The sequence below is a fragment of the Schistocerca nitens genome, chromosome 1 (assembly GCF_023898315.1).
Source record: "Schistocerca nitens isolate TAMUIC-IGC-003100 chromosome 1, iqSchNite1.1, whole genome shotgun sequence".
NCBI classification, from domain to species: domain Eukaryota; kingdom Metazoa; phylum Arthropoda; class Insecta; order Orthoptera; family Acrididae; genus Schistocerca; species Schistocerca nitens.
Genome location: NC_064614.1, coordinates 1,275,831,394 through 1,275,850,779, shown reverse-complemented (window position 1 = coordinate 1,275,850,779; position 19,386 = coordinate 1,275,831,394).

Here is a 19,386-nt window from a genome sequence, read left to right as displayed (position 1 = left end):
GATACTCGGAACCACAAAGAAAATCCTATCGTTTCCGTAGAAACGTATCTCGATTTAGAAGGACAATGCCGGGAATCCAGAGTAATTCATATGGACGCAAATTGTGAGTTAATTCGTCAATGTGAGGGAGCGAGGGATGCAGTAAAGGAGGAATAATGCATCGGAAAAGAGATACTCGGAACCCCAAAGAAAATCCTATCGTTTCCGTAGAAACGCATCTCGGTTTAGAAGGACCATGCAGGGAATCCAGAGTATTTCATATGGACGCAAATTGTGTGTTAATTCGTCAATGTGAGGGAGCGAGGGATGCAGTAAAGGAGGAATAATGCATCGGAAAAGAGATACTCGGAACCCCAAAGAAAATCCTATCGTTTCCGTAGAAACGTATCTCGATTTAGAAGGACAATGCAGGGAATCCAGAGAATTTCATATGGACGCAAATTGTGTGTTAATTCGTCAATGTGAGGGAGCGAGGGATGCAGTAAAGGAGGAATAATGCATCGGAAAAGAGATACTCGGAACCCCAAAGCAAATCCTATCGTCTCCGTAGAAACGTATATCGATTTAGAAGGACAATGCAGGGAATCCAGAGTATTTCATATGGACGCAAATTGTGTGTTAATTCGTCAATGTGAGGGAGCGAGGGATGCAGTAAAGGAGGAATAATGCATTGGAAAAGAGTTACTCGACTCCCAAAAGAAAATCCTATGGTTTCCGTAGAAAGGTATCTCGTTTTAGAAAGATAATGCAGGGAACGCAGAGCATTTCATATGGACGCAAATTGTGTGTTAATTCGGCAATGTGAGGGAGCGAAGGATGCAGTAGAGGAGGAATAATGCATCGGAAAAGAGATACTCGGAACCCCAATGATAACCCTATCGTTTCCGTAGAAACGTATCTCGATTTAGAAGGACAATGCAGGGAATCCAGAGTATTTCATATGGACGCAAATTGTGTGTTAATTCGTCAATGTGAGGGAGCGAGGGGTGCAGTAAAGGAGGAATAATGCATCGGAAAAGAGAAACTCGGAACCCCAAAGAAAATCCTTTCGTTTCCGTATAAACGTATCTCGATTTAGAAGGACAATGCAGGGAATCCAGAGTATTTCATATGGACGCAAATTGTGTGTCAATTCGTCAATGTGAGGGAGCGAGGGATGCAGTAAAGGAGGAATAATGCATCGGAAAAGAGATACTCGGAACCCCAAAGAAAATCCTATCGTTTCCGTAGAAACGTATCTCGATTTAGAAGGACAATGCAGGGAATCCAGAGTATTTCACATGGACGCAAATTGTGTGTTAATTCGTCAATGTGAGGGAGCGAGGGATGGAGTAAAGGAGGACAAATGCATCGGAAAAGAGATACACGGAACCCCAAAGAAAATCCTATCGTTTCCGTAGAAACGTATCTCGATTTGAAAGGACAATGCAGGGAATCCAGAGTATTTCATATGGACGCAAATTTTGTGTTAATTCGTCAATATGAGGGAGCGAGGGATGCAGTAAAGGAGGAATAATGCATCTGAAAAGAGATACTCGGAACCCCAAAGAAAATCCTTCCGTTTCCGTAGAAACGTATCTCAATTTAGAAAGACAATGCAGGGAATTCAGAGTATTTCATATGGACGCAAATTGTGTGTTAATTCGTCATTGTGAGGGAGCGAGGTATGCAGTAAAGGAGGAATAATGCATCGGAAAAGAGATACTCGACTCCCAAAAGGAAATCCTATCTTTTTCGTAGAAACGTATCTCGATTTAGAAGTACAATGCAGGGAATCCAGAGTAATTCATATGGACGCAAATTGTGTGTTAATTCGTCAATGTGAGGGAGCGAGGGATGCAGTAAAGGATGAATAATGCATCGGAAAAGAGATACTCGACTCCCAAAAGAAAATCCTATCGTTTCCGTAGAAACGTATCTCGTTTTAGAAAGATAATGCACGGAACACAGAGTATTTCATATGGACGCAAATTGTGCGTTAATTCGTCAATGTGTGGGAGCGAGGGATGCAGCTAAGGAGGAATAATGCATCGGAAAAGAGATACTCGGAACCCCAAAGAAAATCCTATCGTTTCCGAAGAAACGTATCTCGATTTAGAAGGACAATGCAGGGAATCCAGAGTATTTCATATGGACGCAAATTGTGTGGTAATTCGTCAATGTGAGGGATCGAGGCATGCAGTAAAGGAGGAATAATGCATCAGAAAAGAGATACTCGGAACCCCAAAGAAAATCCTATCGTTTCTGTAGAAACGTATCTCGATTTAGAAGGACAATGCAGGGAATCCAGAGTATTTCATATGGACGCAAATTGTGTGTCAATTCGTCAATGTGAGGGAGCGAGGGATGCAGTAAAGGAGGAATAATGCATCGGAAAAGAGATACTCGACTCTCAAAAGATAATCCTTTCGTTTCCGTAGAAACGTACCTCGTTTTAGAAAGATAATGCAGGGAACACAGAGTATTTCATATGGACGCAAATTGTGTGTTAATTCGTCAATGTGAGGGAGCGAGGGATGCAGCTAAGGAGGAATAATGCATCGGAAAAGAGATACTCGGAACCCCAAAGAAAATCCTATCGTTTCTGTAGAAACGAATCTCGATTTAGATGGACAATGCAGGGAATTCAGAGTATTTCATATGGTCGCAAATTGTGTGTTAATTCGTCAATGTGAGGGAGCGAGGGATGCATTAAAGGAGGAATAATGCATCGGAAAAGAGATACTCGTAAACCCAAAGAAAATCCTATCGTTTCCGTAGAAACGTATCTCGATTGAGAAGGACAATGCAGGGAATCCAGAGTATTTCATATGGACGCAAATTGTGTGTTAATTCGTCAATGTGAGGGAGCGAGGGATGCAGTAAAGGAGGAATAATGCATCGGAAAAGAGATACTCGGAACCCCAAAGAAAATCCTATCGTTTCCGTAGAAACGTATCTCGATTTAGAAGGACAATGCTGGAGGAATAACGCATCGGAAAAGAGATACTCGAAACCCCAAAGAAAATCCTATCGTTTCCGTAGAAACGTATCTCGATTTAGAAGAACAATGCAGGGAATCCTGAGTATTTCATAAAGACGCAAATTGTGTGTTAATTCGTCAATGTGAGGGTGCGAGGAATGCAGTAAAGGAGGAATAATGCATCGGAAAAGAGATACTCGGAACCCCAAAGAAAATCCTATCGTTTCCGTAGAAACGTATCTCGATTTAGAAGGACAATGCAGGGAATCCAGAGTATTTCATATGGACGCAAATTGTGTGTTAATTTGTCAATGTGAGGGAGCGAGGGATGCAGTAAAGGAGGAATAATGCATCGGAAAAGAGATACTCGACTCCCAAAAGAAAATCCTATCGTTTCCGTAGAAATGTATCTCGTTTTAGAAAGATAATGCAGGAACCCAGAGTATTTCATATGGACGCAAATTGTGTGTTAATTCGGCAATGTGAGGGAGCGAGGGATGCAGTAAAGGAGGAATAATGCATTGGAAAAGAGTTACTCGACTCCCAAAAGAAAATCCTATGGTTTCCGTAGAAAGGTATCTCGTTTTAGAAAGATAATGCAGGGAACGCAGAGCATTTCATATGGACGCAAATTGTGTGTTAATTCGGCAATGTGAGGGAGCGAAGGATGCAGTAGAGGAGGAATAATGCATCGGAAAAGAGATACTCGGAACCCCAATGATAACCCTATCGTTTCCGTAGAAACGTATCTCGATTTAGAAGGACAATGCAGGGAATCCAGAGTATTTCATATGGACGCAAATTGTGTGTTAATTCGTCAATGTGAGGGAGCGAGGGGTGCAGTAAAGGAGGAATAATGCATCGGAAAAGAGAAACTCGGAACCCCAAAGAAAATCCTTTCGTTTCCGTATAAACGTATCTCGATTTAGAAGGACAATGCAGGGAATCCAGAGTATTTCATATGGACGCAAATTGTGTGTCAATTCGTCAATGTGAGGGAGCGAGGGATGCAGTAAAGGAGGAATAATGCATCGGAAAAGAGATACTCGGAACCCCAAAGAAAATCCTATCGTTTCCGTAGAAACGTATCTCGATTTAGAAGGACAATGCAGGGAATCCAGAGTATTTCACATGGACGCAAATTGTGTGTTAATTCGTCAATGTGAGGGAGCGAGGGATGGAGTAAAGGAGGACAAATGCATCGGAAAAGAGATACACGGAACCCCAAAGAAAATCCTATCGTTTCCGTAGAAACGTATCTCGATTTGAAAGGACAATGCAGGGAATCCAGAGTATTTCATATGGACGCAAATTTTGTGTTAATTCGTCAATATGAGGGAGCGAGGGATGCAGTAAAGGAGGAATAATGCATCTGAAAAGAGATACTCGGAACCCCAAAGAAAATCCTTCCGTTTCCGTAGAAACGTATCTCAATTTAGAAAGACAATGCAGGGAATTCAGAGTATTTCATATGGACGCAAATTGTGTGTTAATTCGTCATTGTGAGGGAGCGAGGTATGCAGTAAAGGAGGAATAATGCATCGGAAAAGAGATACTCGACTCCCAAAAGGAAATCCTATCTTTTTCGTAGAAACGTATCTCGATTTAGAAGTACAATGCAGGGAATCCAGAGTAATTCATATGGACGCAAATTGTGTGTTAATTCGTCAATGTGAGGGAGCGAGGGATGCAGTAAAGGATGAATAATGCATCGGAAAAGAGATACTCGACTCCCAAAAGAAAATCCTATCGTTTCCGTAGAAACGTATCTCGTTTTAGAAAGATAATGCACGGAACACAGAGTATTTCATATGGACGCAAATTGTGCGTTAATTCGTCAATGTGTGGGAGCGAGGGATGCAGCTAAGGAGGAATAATGCATCGGAAAAGAGATACTCGGAACCCCAAAGAAAATCCTATCGTTTCCGAAGAAACGTATCTCGATTTAGAAGGACAATGCAGGGAATCCAGAGTATTTCATATGGACGGAAATTGTGTGGTAATTCGTCAATGTGAGGGATCGAGGCATGCAGTAAAGGAGGAATAATGCATCAGAAAAGAGATACTCGGAACCCCAAAGAAAATCCTATCGTTTCTGTAGAAACGTATCTCGATTTAGAAGGACAATGCAGGGAATCCAGAGTATTTCATATGGACGCAAATTGTGTGTCAATTCGTCAATGTGAGGGAGCGAGGGATGCAGTAAAGGAGGAATAATGCATCGGAAAAGAGATACTCGACTCTCAAAAGATAATCCTTTCGTTTCCGTAGAAACGTACCTCGTTTTAGAAAGATAATGCAGGGAACACAGAGTATTTCATATGGACGCAAATTGTGTGTTAATTCGTCAATGTGAGGGAGCGAGGGATGCAGCTAAGGAGGAATAATGCATCGGAAAAGAGATACTCGGAACCCCAAAGAAAATCCTATCGTTTCTGTAGAAACGAATCTCGATTTAGATGGACAATGCAGGGAATTCAGAGTATTTCATATGGTCGCAAATTGTGTGTTAATTCGTCAATGTGAGGGAGCGAGGGATGCATTAAAGGAGGAATAATGCATCGGAAAAGAGATACTCGTAAACCCAAAGAAAATCCTATCGTTTCCGTAGAAACGTATCTCGATTGAGAAGGACAATGCAGGGAATCCAGAGTATTTCATATGGACGCAAATTGTGTGTTAATTCGTCAATGTGAGGGAGCGAGGGATGCAGTAAAGGAGGAATAATGCATCGGAAAAGAGATACTCGGAACCCCAAAGAAAATCCTATCGTTTCCGTAGAAACGTATCTCGATTTAGAAGGACAATGCTGGAGGAATAACGCATCGGAAAAGAGATACTCGAAACCCCAAAGAAAATCCTATCGTTTCCGTAGAAACGTATCTCGATTTAGAAGAACAATGCAGGGAATCCTGAGTATTTCATAAAGACGCAAATTGTGTGTTAATTCGTCAATGTGAGGGTGCGAGGAATGCAGTAAAGGTGGAATAATGCATCGGAAAAGAGATACTCGGAACCCCAAAGAAAATCCTATCGTTTCCGTAGAAACGTATCTCGATTTAGAAGGACAATGCAGGGAATCCAGAGTATTTCATATGGACGCAAATTGTGTGTTAATTTGTCAATGTGAGGGAGCGAGGGATGCAGTAAAGGAGGAATAATGCATCGGAAAAGAGATACTCGACTCCCAAAAGAAAATCCTATCGTTTCCGTAGAAATGTATCTCGTTTTAGAAAGATAATGCAGGAACCCAGAGTATTTCATATGGACGCAAATTGTGTGTTAATTCGGCAATGTGAGGGAGCGAGGGATGCAGTAAAGGAGGAATAATGCATCGGAAAAGAGATTTTCGGAACCCCAAAGAAAATCCTATCGTTTCCGTAGAAACGTATCTCGATTAAGAAGGACAATGCAGGGAATCCAGAGTATTTCATATGGACGCAAATTGTGTGTTAATTCGTCAATGTGAGGGAGCGAGGGATGCAGTAAAGGAGGAATAATGCATCGGAATAGAGATACTCGGAACCCCAAAGAAAATCCTATCGTTTCCGTAGAAACGTATCTCGATTTAGAAGGACAATGCTGGAGGAATAACGCATCGGAAAAGAGATACTCGGAACCCCAAAGAAAATCCTATCGTTTCCGTAGAAACGTATCTCGATTTAGAAGAACAATGCAGGGAATCCTGAGTATTTCATAAAGACGCAAATTGTGTGTTAATTCGTCAATGTGAGGGAGCGAGGGATGCAGTAAAGGAGGAATAATGCATCGGAAAAGAGATACTCGGAACCCCAAAGAAAATCCTATCGTTTCCGTAGAAACGTATCTCGATTTAGAAGGACAATGCTGGAGGAATAACGCATCGGAAAAGAGATACTCGGAACCCCAAAGAAAATCCTATCGTTTCCGTAGAAACGTATCTCGATTTAGAAGAACAATGCAGGGAATCCTGAGTATTTCATAAAGACGCAAATTGTGTGTTAATTCGTCAATGTGAGGGAGCGAGGGATGTAGTAAAGGAGGAATAATGCATCGGAAAAGAGATACTCGGAACCCCAAAGAAAATCCTATCGTTTCCGTAGAAACGTATCTCGATTTAGAAGGACAATGCAGGGAATCCAGAGTATTTCATATGGCCGCAAATTGTGTGTTAATTCGTCAATGTGAGGGAGCGAGGGATGCAGTAAAGGAGGAATAATGCATCCGAAAAGAGATACTCGACTCCCAAAAGAAAATCCTATCATTTCCGTAGAAATGTATCTCGTTTTAGAAAGATAATGCAGGAACCCAGAGTATTTCATATGGACGCAAATTGTGTGTTAATTCGGCAATGTGAGGGAGCGAGGGATGCAGTAAAGGAGGAATAATGCATCGGAAAAGAGATACTCGGTACCCCAAAGAAAATCCTATCGTTTCCGTAGAAACGTATCTCGATTAAGAAGGACAATTCAGGGAATCCAGAGTATTTCATATGGACGCAAATTGTGTGTTAATTCGTCAATGTGAGGGAGCGAGGGATGCAGTAAAGGAGGAATAATGCATCGGAAAAGAGATACTCGGAACCCCAAAGAAAATCCTATCGTTTCCGTAGAAACGTATCTCGATTTAGAAAGACAATGCAGGGAATCCAGAGTATTTCATATGGACGCAAATTGTGTGTTAATTCGTCAATGTGAGGGAGCGAGGGATGCAGTAAAGGAGGAATAATGCATCGGAAAAGAGATACTCGACTCCCAAAAGAAAATCCTATCGTTTCCGTAGAAACGAATCTCGATTTAGAAGGACAATGCAGGGAATCCAGAGTATTTCATGGGGACGCAAATTGTGTGTTAATTCGTCAATGTGAGGGAGCGAGGGATGTAGTAAAGGAGGAATAATGCATCGGAAAAGAGATACTCGACTCCCAAAAGAAAATCCTATCGTTTCCGTAGAAACGTATCTCGATTTAGAAGGACAATGCAGGGAATCCAGGGTATTTCATATGGACGCAAATTGTGTGTTAATTCGTCAATGTGAGGGAGCGGGGGATGCAGTAAAGGAGGAATAATGCATCGGAAAAGAGATACTCGACTCCTAAAAGAAAATCCTATCGTTTCCATTGAAACGTATCTCGTTTTAGAAAGATAATGCAGGGAACCCAGAGTATTTCATATGGACGCAAATTGTGTGTTAATTCGTCAATGTGAGGGAGCGAGGGATGCAGTAAAGGAGGAACAAAGCATCGGAAAAGAGATACTCGGAACCCCAAAGAAAATCCTGTCGTTTCCGTAGAAACGTATCTCGATTTAGAAGGACAATGCCGGGAATCCAGAGTAATTCATATGGACGCAAATTGTGAGTTAATTCGTCAATGTGAGGGAGCGAGGGATGCAGTAAAGGAGGAATAATGCATCGGAAAAGAGATACTCGGAACCCCAAAGAAAATCCTATCGTTTCCGTAGAAACGTATCTCGATTTAGAAGGACAATGCAGAGAATCTTGAGTATTTCATATGGACGCAAATTGTGTGTTAATTCGGCAATGTGAGGGAGCGAATGATGCAGTAAAGGAGGAATAATGCATCGGAAAAGAGATACTCCAAACCCCAAAGAAAATCCTATCGTTTCCGTAGAAACGTCTCTCGATTTAGAAGGACAATGCAGGGAATCCAGAGTATTTCATATGGACGCAAATTGTGTGTTAATTCGTCAATGTGAGGGAGCGAAGAATGCAGTAAAGGAGGAATAATGCATCGGAAAAGAGATACTCGGAACCCCAAAGAAAATCCTATCGTTTCCGTAGAAACGTATCTCGATTTAGAAAGACAATGCAGGGAATCCAGAGTATTTCATATGGACGCAAATTGTGTGTTAATTCGTCAATGTGAGGGAGCGAGGGATGCGGTAAAGGATGAATAATGCATCGGAAAAGAGATACTCGACTCCCAAAAGAAAATCCTATCGTTTCCGTAGAAACGAATCTCGATTTAGAAGGACAATGCAGGGAATACAGAGTATTTCATAGGGACGCAAATTGTGTGTTAATTCGTCAATGTGAGGGAGCGAGGGATGCAGTAAGGAGGAATCATGCATCGGAAAAGAGATACTCGACTCCCAAAAGACAATCCTATCGTTTCCGTAGAAACGTATCTCGATTTAGAAGGACAATGCAGGGAATCCAGAGTATTTCATATGGACGCAAATTGTGTGTTAACTCGTCAATGTGAGGGAGCGAGGGATGCAGTAAAGGAGGAATAATGCATCGGAAATGAGATACTCGATTCCTAAAAGAAAATCCGATCGTTTCCGTAGAAACGTATCTCGATTTAGAAGGACAATGCAGGGAATCCTGAGTATTTCATATGGACGCAAATTGTGTGTTAATTCGTCAATGTGAGGGAGCGGGGGATGCAGTAAAGGAGGAATAATGCATCGGAAAAGAGATACTCGACTCCCAAAAGGAAATCCTATCTTTTTCGTAGAAACGTATCTCGTTTTAGAAAGATAATGCAGGGAACACAGAGTATTTAATATGGACGCAAATTGTGTGTTAATTCGGCAATGTTAGGGAGCGAGGGATGCAGTAAAGGAGGAATAATGCATCGGAAAAGAGATACTCGGAACCCCAAAGAATATCCTATCGTTTCCGTAGAAACGTATCTCGATTTAGAATGACAATGCAGGGAATCCAGAGTATTTCATATAGACGCAAATTGTGTGTTAATTCGTCAATGTGAGGGAGCGAGGGATGCAGTAAAGGAGGAATAATGCATCGGAAAAGAGATACTCGACTCCCAAAAGAAAATCCTATCGTTTCCGTAGAAACGTATCTCGTTTTACAAAGATAATGCGGGGAACACAGAGTATTTCATATGGACGCAAATTGTGTGTTAATTCGTCAATGTGAGGGAGCGAGGGATGCAGCTAAGGAGGAATAATGCATCGGAATAGAGATACTCGGAACCCCAAAGAAAATCCTATCGTTTCCGTAGAAACGTATCTCGATTTAGAAGGACAATGCAGGGAATCCAGAGTATTTCATATGGACGCAAATTGTGTGTTAATTCGTCAATGTGAGGGAGCGAGGGATGCAGTAAAGGAGGAATAATGCATCGGAAAAGAGATACTCGGAACCCCAAAGAAAATCCTAACGTTTCCGTAGACACGTATCTCGATTTAGAAGGTCAATGCAAGGAATCCAGAGTATTTCATATGGACGCAAATTGTGTGTTAATTCGTCAATGTGAGGGAGCGAGGGATGCAGTAAAGGAGGAATATTGCATCGGAAAATAGATACTCGACTCCCTAAAGAAAATCCTATCGTCTCCGTAGAAACGTATCTCGATTTAGAAGGACAATGCATGGAATCCAGAGTATTTCATATGGACGCTAATTGTGTGTTAATTCGTCAATGTGAGGCAGCGAGGGATGCAGTAAAGAAGGAATAATGCATCGGAAAAGAGATACTCGGAACCCCAAAGAAAATCCTATCGTTTCCGTAGAAACCTATCTCGATTTAGAAGGACAATGCAGGGAATCCAGAGTATTTCACATTGACGCAAATTGTGTGTTAATTCGTCAATGTGAGAGCGAGGGATGGAGTAAAGGAGGACAAATGCATCGGAAAAGAGATACTCTGAACCCCAAAGAAAATCCTATCGTTTCCGTAGAAACGTATCTCGATTTACAAAGATAATGCAGGGAACACAGGGTATTTCATATGGACGCAAATTATGTGTTAATTCGTCAATGTGAGGGAGCGAGGGATGCAGTAAAGGAGGAATAATGCATCGGAAAAGAGATACTCGGAACCTCAAAGAAAATCCTATCGTTTCCGTAGAAACGTATCTCGATTTAGAAGGACAATGCAGGGAATCCAGAGTATTTCATATGGACGCAAATTGTGTGTTAATTCGTCAATGTGAGGGATCGAGGGATGCAGTAAAGGAGGAATAATGCATCAGAAAAGAGATACTCGGAACCCCACAGAAAATCATATCGATTCTGTAGAAACGTATCTCGATTTAGAAGGACAATTCAGGGAATCCAGAGTATTTCATATGGACGCAAATTGTGTGTCAATTCGTCAATGTGAGGGAGCGAGGGATGCAGTAAAGGAGGAATAATGCATCAGAAAAGAGATACTCGACTCCCAAAAGAAAATCCTATCGTTTCCGGAGAAACGTATCTCGTTTTACAAAGATAATGCAGGGAACACAGATTATTTCATATGGACGCAAATTGTGTGTTAATTCGTCAATGTGAGGGAGCGAGGGATGCAGCTAAGGAGAAATAATGCATCGGAATAGAGATACTCGGAACCCCAAAGAAAATCCTATCGTTTCCGTAGAAACGTATCTCGATTTAGAAGGACAATGCAGGGAATCCAGAGTATTTCATATGGACGCTAATTGTGTGTTAATTCGTCAATGTGAGGGAGCGAGGGATGCAGTAAAGGAGGAATAATGCATCGGATAAGAGATACTCGGAACCCCAAAGAAAATCCTATCGTTTCCGTAGAAACGTATCTCGATTTAGAAGGACAATGCAGGGAATCCAGAGTATTTCATATGGACGCAAATTGTGTGTTAATTCGTCAATGTGAGGGAGCGAGGGATGCAGTAAAGGAGGAATATTGCATCGGAAAATAGATACTCGACTCCCTAAAGAAAATCCTATCGTTTCCGTAGAAACGTATCTCGATTTAGAAGGACAATGCATGGAATCCAGAGTATTTCATATGGACGCAAATTGTGTGTTAATTCGTCAATTTGAGGCAGCGAGGGATGCAGTAAAGAAGGAATAATGCATCGGAAAAGAGATACTCGGAACCCCAAAGAAAATCCTATCGTTTCCGTAGAAACCTATCTCGATTTAGAAGGACAATGCAGGGAATACAGAGTATTTCACATTGACGCAAATTGTGCGTTAATTCGTCAATGTGAGAGCGAGGGATGGAGTAAAGGAGGACAAATGCATCGGAAAAGAGATACTCTGAACCCCAAAGAAAATCCTATCGTTTCCGTAGAAACGTATCTCGATTTAGAAGGACAATGCAGGGAATCGAGAGTATTTCATATGGACGCAAATTGTGTGTCAATTCGTCAATGTGAGGGAGCGAGGGATGCAGTAAAGGAGGAATAATGCATCTGAAAAGAGATACTCGACTCCCAAAAGAAAATCCTATCGTTTCCGTAGAAACGTATCTCGTTTTACAAAGATAATGCAGGGAACACAGAGTATTTCATATGGACGCAAATTGTGTGTTATTTCGTCAATGTGAGGGAGCGAGGGATGCAGCTAGGAAGGAATAATGCATCGGAATAGAGATACTCGGAACCCCAAAGAAAATCCTGTCGTTTCCGTAGAAACCTATCTCGATTTAGAAGGACAATGCAGGGAATCCAGAGTATTTCATATGGACGCAAATTATGTGTTAATTCGTCAATGTGAGGCAGCGAGGGATGCAGTAAAGGAGGAATAATTCATCGGAAAAGAGATACTCGGAACCCCAAAGAAAATCCTATCGTTTCCGTAGAAACGTATCTCGATTTAGAAGGACAATGCAGGGAATCCAGAGTATTTCATATGGACGCAAATTGTGTGTTAATTCGTCAGTATGAGGGATCGAGGGATGCAGTAAAGGAGGAATAATGCATCAGAAAAGGGATACTCGGAACCCCACTGAAAATCATACCGTTGCTGTAGAAACGTACCTCGATTTAGAAGGACATTTCAGGAAATCCACAATATTTCATATGGACGCAAATTGTGTGTCAAATCGTCAATGTGAGGGAGCGAGGGATGCAGTAAAGGAGGAATAATGCATCAGAAAAGAGATACTCGACTCCCAAAAGAAAATCCTATCGTTTCCGTAGAAACGTATCTCGTTTTACAAAGATAATGCAGGGAACACAGAGTATATCATATGGACGCAAATTGTGTGTTAATTCGTCAATGTGAGGGAGCGAGGGATGCAGCTAAGGAGGAATAATGCATCGGAATAGAGATACTCGGAACCCCAAAGAAAATCCTATCGTTTCCGTAGAAACGTATCTCGATTTAGAAGGACAATGCAGGGAATCCAGAGTATTTCATATGGACGCAAATTGTGTGTTATTTCGTCAATGTGAGGGAGCGAGGGATGCAGTAAAGGAGGAATAATGCATCGAAAAGAGATACTCGGAACCCCAAAGAAAATCCTATCTTTTCCGTAGAAACGTATCTCGATTTAGAAGGACAATGCAGGGAATCCAGAGTATTTCATATGGACGCAAATTGTGTGTTAATTCGTCAATGTGAGGGAGCGAGGGATGCAGTAAAGGAGGAATATTGCATCGGAAAATAGATACTCGACTCCCAAAAGAAAATCCTATCGTTTCCGTAGAAACGTATCTTGATTAGGAAGGACAATGCATGGAATCCAAAGTATTTCATATGGACGCAAATTGTGTGTTAATTCGTCAATGTGAGGCAGCGAGGGATGCAGTAAAGAAGGAATAATGCATCGGAAAAGAGATACTCGGAACCCCAAAGAAAATCCTATCGTTTCCGTAGAAACGTATCTCGATTTAGAAGGACAATGCAGGGAATCCAGAGTATTTCACATGGACGCAAATTGTGTGTTAATTCGTCAATGTGAGAGCGAGGGATGGAGTAAAGGAGGACAAATGCATCAGAAAAGAGATATTCTGAACCCCAAAGAAAATCCTATCGTTTCCGTAGAAACGTATCTCGATTTAGAAGGACAATGCAGGGAATCCAGAGTATTTCATATGGACGCAAATTTTGTGTTAATTCGTCAATATGAGGGAGCGAGGGATGCAGTAAAGGAGGAATAATGCATCTGAAAAGAGATACTCGGAACCCCAATGAAAATCCTACCGTTTCCGTAGAAACGTATCTCGATTTAGAAGGACAATGCAGGCAATTCAGAGTATTTCATATGGACGCAAATTGTGTGTTAATTCGTCAATGTGAGGGAGCGAGGTATGCAGTAAAGGAGGAATAATGCATCGGAAAAGAGATACTCGACTCCCAAAAGAAAATCCTATCGTTTCCGTAGAAACGTATCTTGATTTAGAAGGACAATGCATGGAATCCAGAGTATTTCATATGGACGCAAATTGTGTGTTAATTCGTCAATGTGAGGGAGCAAGGGATGCAGTAAAGGAGGAATAATGCATCCGAAAAGAGATACTCGACTCCCAAAAGAAAATCCTATCGTTTCCGTAGAAACGAATCTCGATTTAGAAGGACAATGCAGGGAATACAGAGTATTTCATAGGGACGCAAATTGTGTGTTAATTCGTCAATGTGAGGGAGCGAGGGATGCAGTAAGGAGGAATCATGCATCGGAGAAGAGATACTCGACTCCCAAAAGACAATCCTATCGTTTCCGTAGAAACGTATCTCGATTTAGAAGGACAATGCAGGGAATCCAGAGTATTTCATATGGACGCAAATTGTGTGTTAATTCGTCAATGTGCGGGAGCGAGGGATGCAGTAAAGGAGGAATAATGCATCGGAAATGAGATACTCGATTCCTAAAAGAAAATCCTATCGTTTCCGTAGAAACGTATCTCGATTTAGAAGGACAATGCAGGGAATCCAGAGCATTTCATATGGACGCAAATTGTGTGTTAATTCGTCAATGTGAGGGAGCGGGGGATGCAGTAAAGGAGGAATAATGCATCGGAAAAGAGATACTCGACTCCCAAAAGGAAATCCTATCTTTTTCGTAGAAACGTATCTCGTTTTAGAATGATAATGCAGGGAACACAGAGTATTTCATATGGACGCAAATTGTGTGTTAATTCGGCAATGTTAGGGAGCGAGGGATGCAGTAAAAGAGGAATAATGCATCGGAAAAGAGATACTCGGAACCCCAAAGAATATCCTATCGTTTCCGTAGAAACGTATCTCGATTTAGAATGACAATGCAGGGAATCCAGAGTATTTCATATAGACGCAAATTGTGTGTTAATTCGTCAATGTGAGGGAGCGAGGGATGCAGTAAAGGAGGAATAATGCATCGGAAAAGAGATACTCGACTCCCAAAAGAAAATCCTATCGTTTCCGTAGAAACGTATCTCGTTTTACAAAGATAATGCAGGGAACACAGAGTATTTCATATGGACGCAAATTGTGTGTTAATTCGTCAATGTGAGGGAGCGAGGGATGCAGCTAAGGAGGAATAATGCATCGGAATAGAGATACTCGGAACCCCAAAGAAAATCCTATCGTTTCCGTAGAAACGTATCTCGATTTAGAAGGGCAATGCAGGGAATCCAGAGTATTTCATATGGACGCAAATTGTGTGTTATTTCGTCAATGTGAGGGAGCGAGGTATGCAGTAAAGGAGGAATAATGCATCGAAAAGAGATACTCGGAACCCCAAAGAAAATCCTATCTTTTCCGTAGAAACGTATCTCGATTTAGAAGGACAATGCAGGGAATCCAGAGTATTTCATATGGACGCAAATTGTGTGTTAATTCATCAATGTGAGGGAGCGAGGGATGCAGTAAAGGAGGAATATTGCATCGGAAAATAGATACTCGACTCCCAAAAGAAAATCCTATCGTTTCCGTAGAAACGTATCTCGATTTAGAAGGACAATGCATGGAATCCAAAGTATTTCATATGGACGCAAATTGTGTGTTAATTCGTCAATGTGAGGCAGCGAGGGATGCAGTAAAGAAGGAATAATGCATCGGAAAGGAGATACTCGGAACCCCAAAGAAAATCCTATCGTTTCCGTAGAAACCTATCTCGATTTAGAAGGACAATGCAGGGAATCGAGAGTATTTCACATTGACGCAAATTGTGTGTTAATTCGTCAATGTGAGGCAGCGAGGGATGCAGTAAAGAAGGAATAATGCATCGGAAAAGAGATACTCGGAACCCCAAAGAAAATCCTATCGTTTCCGTAGAAACGTATCTCGATTTAGAAGGACAATGCAGGGAATCCAGAGTATTTCATATGGACGCAAATTATGTGTTAATTCGTCAATGTGAGGCAGCGAGGGATGCAGTAAAGGAGGAATAATTCATCGGAAAAGAGATACCCGGAACCCCAAAGAAAATCCTATCGTTTCCGTAGAAACGTATCTCGATTTAGAAGGACAATGCAGGGAATCCAGAGTATTTCATATGGACGCAAATTGTGTGTTAATTCGTCAATGTGAGGGATCGAGGGATGCAGTAAAGGAGGAATAATGCATCAGAAAAGGGATACTCGGAACCCCACTGAAAATCATACCGTTTCTGTAGAAACGTATCTCGATTTAGAAGGACAATTCAGGAAATCCACAATATTTCATATGGACGCAAATTGTGTGTCAAATCGTCAATGTGAGGCAGCGAGGGATGCAGTAAAGGAGGAATAATGCATCAGAAAAGAGATACTCGACTCCCAAAAGAAATACCTATCGTTTCCGTAGAAACGTATCTCGATTTAGAAGGACAATGCAGGGAATCCAGAGTAATTCATATGGACGCAAATTGTGTGTTAATTCGTCAATGTGAGGGAGCGAGGGATGCAGTAAAGGAGGAATAATGCATCGGAAAAGTGATACTCGGAACCCCAAAGAAAATCCCATCGTTTCCGCAGAAACGTATCTCGATTTAGAAGGACAATGCAGGAGGAATAACGCATCGGAAAATAGATACTCGGAACCCCAAAGAAAATCCTATCGTTTCCGTAGAAACGTATCTCGATTTAGAAGGACAATGCAGGGAATCCTGTGTATTTCATATGGACGCAAATTGTGTTTTAATTCGTCAATGTGAGGGTGCGAGGGATGCAGTAAAGGAGGAATAATGCATCGGAAAAGAGATACTCGGAACCCCAAAGAAAATCCTATCGTTTCCGCAGAAACGTATCTCGATTTAGAAGGACAATGCAGCGAATCCAGAGTATTTCATATGGACGCAAATTGTGTGTTAATTCGTCAATGTGAGGGAGCGAGGGATGCAGTAAAGGAGGAATAATGCATCGGAAAAGAGATACTCGACTCCCAAAAGAAAATCCTATCGTTTCCGTAGAAACGTATCTCGTTTTAGAAAGATAATGCAGGAACCCAGAGTATTTCATATGGACGCAAATTGTGTGTTAATTCGGCAATGTGAGGGAGCGAATGATGCAGTAAAGGAGGAATAATGCATCGGAAAAGAGATACTCGACTCCCCAATGAAAATCCTATCGTTTCCGCAGAAACGTATCTCGATTTAGAAGGACAATGCAGGGAATACAGAGTATTTCATAGGGACGCAAATTGTGTGTTAATTCGTCAGTGTGAGGGAGCGAGGGATGCAGTTAGGAGGAATCATGCATCGGAAAAGAGATACTCGACTCCCAAAAGACAATCCTATCGTTTCCGTAGAAACGTATATCGATTTAGAAGGACAATGCAGGGAATCCAGAGTATTTCATATGGACGCAAATTGTGTGTTAATTCATCAATGTGAGGGAGCGAGGGATGCAGTAAAGGAGGAATAATGCATCGGAAATGAGATACTCGATTCCTAAAAGAAAATCCTATCGTTTCCGTAGAAACGTATCTCGATTTAGAAGGACAATGCAGGGAATCCAGAGTATTTCATATGGACGCAAATTGTGTGTTAATTCGTCAATGTGAGGGAGCGGGGGATGCAGTAAAGGAATAATAATGCATCGGAAAAGAGATACTCGACTCCCAAAAGGAAATCCTATCTTTTTCGTAGAAACGTATCTCGTTTTAGAAAGATAATGCAGGGAACACAGAGTACTTCATATGGACGCAAATTGTGTGTTAATTCGGCAATGTTAGGGAGCGAGGGATGCAGTAAAGGAGGAATAATGCATCGGAAAAGAGATACTCGGAACCCCAAAGAATATCCTATCGTTTCCGTAGAAACGTATCTCGATTTAGAATGACAATGCAGGGAATCCAGAGTATTTCATATAGACGCAAATTGTGTGTTAATTCGTCAATGTGAGGGAGCGAGGGATGCAGTAAAGGAGGAATAATGCATCGGAAAAGAGATACTCGGAACCCCAAACAAAATCCTATCGTTTCCGTAGAAACGTATCTCGATTTACACTCCTGGAAATTGAAATAAGAACACCGTGAATTCATTGTCCCAGGAAGGGGAAACTTTATTGACACATTCCTGGGGTCAGATACATCACATGATCACACTGACAGAACCACAGGCACATAGACACAGGCAACAGAGTGTGCACAATGTCGGCACTAGTACAGTGTATATCCACCTTTCGCAGCAATGCAGGCTGCTATTCTCCCATGGAGACGATCGTAGAGATGCTGGATGTAGTCCTGTGGAACGGCTTGCCATGCCATTTCCACCTGGCGCCTCAGTTGGACCAGCGTTCGTGCTGGGCGTGCAGACCGCGTGAGACGACGCTTCATCCAGTCCCAAACATGCTCAATGGGGGACAGATCCGGAGATCTTGGTGGCCAGGGTAGTTGACTTACACCTTCTAGAGCACGTTGGGTGGCACGGGATACATGCGGACGTGCATTGTCCTGTTGGAACAGCAAGTTCCCTTGCCGGTCTAGGAATGGTAGAACGATGGGTTCGATGACGGTTTGGATGTACCGTGCACTATTCAGTGTCCCCTCGACGATCACCAGTGGTGTACGGCCAGTGTAGGAGATCGCTCCCCACACCATGATGCCGGGTGTTGGCCCTGTGTGCCTCGGTCGTATGCAGTCCTGATTGTGGCGCTCACCTGCACGGCGCCAAACACGCATACGACCATCATTGGCACCAAGGCAGAAGCGACTCTCATCGCTGAAGACGACACGTCTCCATTCGTCCCTCCATTCACGCCTGTCGCGACACCACTGGAGGCGGGCTGCACGATGTTGGGGCGTGAGCGGAAGACGTCCTAACGGTGTGCGGGACCGTAGCCCAGCTTCATGGAGACGGTTGCGAATGGTCCTCGCCGATACCCCAGGAGCAACAGTGTCCCTAATTTGCTGGGAAGTGGCGGTGCGGTCCCCTACGGCACTGCGTAGGATCCTACGGTCTTGGCGTGCATCCGTGCGTCGCTGCGGTCCGGTCCCAGGTCGACGGGCACGTTCACCTTCCGCCGACCACTGGCGACAACATCGATGTACTGTGGAGACCTCACGCCCCACGTGTTGAGCAATTTGGCGGTACGTCCACCCGGCCTCCCGCATGCCCACTATACGCCCTCGCTCAAAGTCCGTCAACTGCACATACGGTTCACGTCCACGCTGTCGCGGCATGCTACCAGTGTTAAAGACTGCGATGGAGCTCCGTATGCCACGGCAAACTGGCTGACACTGACGGCGGCGGTGCACAAATGCTGCGCAGCTAGCGCCATTCGACGGCCAACACCGCGGTTCCTGGTGTGTCCGCTGTGCCGTGCGTGTAATCATTGCTTGTACAGCCCTCTCGCAGTGTCCGGAGCA